The sequence below is a fragment of the Mus caroli genome, unplaced genomic scaffold (assembly GCF_978045245.1).
Source record: "Mus caroli unplaced genomic scaffold, Mus_caroli_1 scaffold_7, whole genome shotgun sequence".
Taxonomy (NCBI): Eukaryota; Metazoa; Chordata; class Mammalia; order Rodentia; family Muridae; genus Mus; species Mus caroli.
This window is the reverse complement of record NW_028227262.1, coordinates 13,214,026-13,216,323: the sequence shown is the minus strand read 5'-3', so window position 1 is coordinate 13,216,323 and position 2,298 is coordinate 13,214,026. Positions and strand designations below refer to the sequence as shown.

At 51.5% G+C, this 2,298-nt stretch overlaps 1 pseudogene; it reads left to right on the top strand.

Annotated features, from left to right (window-relative positions):
• Positions 1 to 523: 523 nt before the first annotated feature.
• LOC110297137 (tubulin beta-3 chain pseudogene) lies at positions 524 to 2,082 on the top strand (annotated as a pseudogene).
• The last annotated feature ends 216 nt before the right edge of the window (positions 2,083 to 2,298 follow it).

Genomic DNA, 2,298 nt, shown 5'->3' with positions numbered 1-2,298 from the left:
CAGTGTCTCCTTCTGCTGCCTGTGGATCAGGATGTAGAACTCTCAGCTCCTCCAGCACCGTGTCTACCTGCACACTGCCATGCTTCCCAGTGTAGAGATAGTAGACTGAACTCTAAAACTGTAAGCCAGTCCCAATTAAATGCATTCCTTTATAAGAGGAATGGTTCCATTATCTCTTCACAGCAGTAAATCCCTAAGGTAATAAATAGTTACCAGAGAAATCAGAGGCTCCTCTGGATATCTCAGTCTCGCTGGTAGAAGAGTTTGAGAATGGATTCAGTAAAAATCAACCCAGGCACTTCTGAGAAAAGGAAGATGGAGGAAATGAAGAGAGAAAGCCACACCATGTGTAAGCAGTGACATGGGAGAAGGTGGGATAAATAACTTAGAAAAACATGGAGAAGACCCAGGATGTCTGAAACAGGATGCCCAAGCTTTAGCAAGAAGTTGAAATAAGAAAAAAGGAGTTGCTCCGCAGCCTGCTGTCCACCTGCCTTGTCGTCTCTAGCCGAGTGAAGTCAGCATGAGGGAGATTGTGCACATGCAGGCCGGCCAGTGGGGCAACCAGAGAGGGGCCAAGTTCTGGGAGGTTATCAGCGATGAGCACGGCATAGACCCCAGCAGCAACTATGTAGGGGACTCAGACCTGCAGCTGGAGCGCATCAGCGTGGACTACAATGAGGCCTCCTCTCACAAGTATGTGCCAAGGGCCATTCTGGTGTACTTGGAACCTGGAACCATGGACAGTGTTCAGTCTGGCGCCTTTGGACACCTATTCAGGCCCGACGACTTTATCTTTGGTCAGAGTGGTGCTGGCAACAACTGGGCCAAAGGGCACTATACAGAGGGCATAGAGCTGGTGGACTCAGTCCTAGATGTCTTGTGGAAAGAGTGTGAGAATTGTGACTGCCGGCAGGGCTTTCAGCTGACACACTCACTGGGTGGGGCACAGGCTCAGGCATGGGCACACTGTTCATCAGCAAGGTGCGTGAGGAGTATCCCGACCGCATCATGAACACCTTCAGCGTGGTGCCCTCACCCAAAGTGTCAGACACTGTGGTCAAGCCCTACAACGCCACTCTGTCCATCCACTAGCTAGTGGAGAACATGGACGAGACCTACTGCATTGACAATGAAGCCCTCTACGACATCTGCTTCCGCACCCTCAAGCTGGCCACACCTACCTATGGGGACCTCAACCACCTTGTGTCTGCCACCATGAGCAGAGTCACCACCTCCCTTCGATTCCCTGGTCAGCTCAATGCCGATCTCCGCAAGCTGGCTGTGAACATGGTGCGGTTCCCACGTCTCCACTTCTTCATGCCTGGCTTCGCCCCACTTACAGCCCGGGGCAGCCAGCAGTACCGTGCCCTAACAGTGCCTGAGCTCACGCGGCAGATGTTTGATGCCAAGAACATGATGGCTGCCTGTGACCCGCGCCACGGCCGCTACCTGACCGTGGCCACTGTCTTCCGTGGGCGCATGTCTATGAAGGAGGTGGACGAGCAGATGCTGGCCATCCAGAGTAAAAACAGCAGCTACTTCGTGGAGTGGATCCCCAACAACGTCAAGGTAGCCGTGTGTGACATCCCACCCCGTGGGCTCAAGATGTCATCCACCTTCATTGGCAACAGCACGGCCATCCAGGAGCTGTTCAAACGCATCTCGGAGCAGTTCATAGCCATGTTCCGGCGCAAGGCCTTCCTGCACTGGTCCACGGATGAGGGCATGGATGAGATGGAGTTCACCGAGGCTGAGAGCAACATGAATGACCTGGTGTTCGAGTACCAGCAGTACCAGGACGCCACTGCGGAGGAGGAGGGGGAGATGTATGAAGATGATGACAAGGAATCAGAAGCCCAGGGACCCAAGTGAAGTTGCTCACAGCTGGGGTGTGGGGCCAAGTGGCAGCCAGGGCCAAGACAAGCAGCATCTGTCCTCCCCAGAGCCATCTAGCTACTGACACTGCCCCAAGCTTTGCTTCTCACCAGCTCATTAGGGCTCCCAGGTTAAAGTCCTTCAGTATTTATGGCCACCCCCACTCCATATGAGTCCACTTGGCTCTCTGTCCTCCCTATTTTAGCCACCTCTGTATTTATGTTGCTTAGTCTGTTTTTATGGTTTGGTTTGGTTTTTTACTGGGTTGTGTTTATATTTGGGGGGAGGGGTATACTTAATAAAGTTACTGTCTGTCAGATAAAAAAAAAAAAAGAAAGAAAGAAAGAAAGAAAGAAAAAAGTAGTTGGTTGGGTTTTGTTGTTTTTTTGTTTTGTTTTGTGTTTTAGATAAAGTTGTACC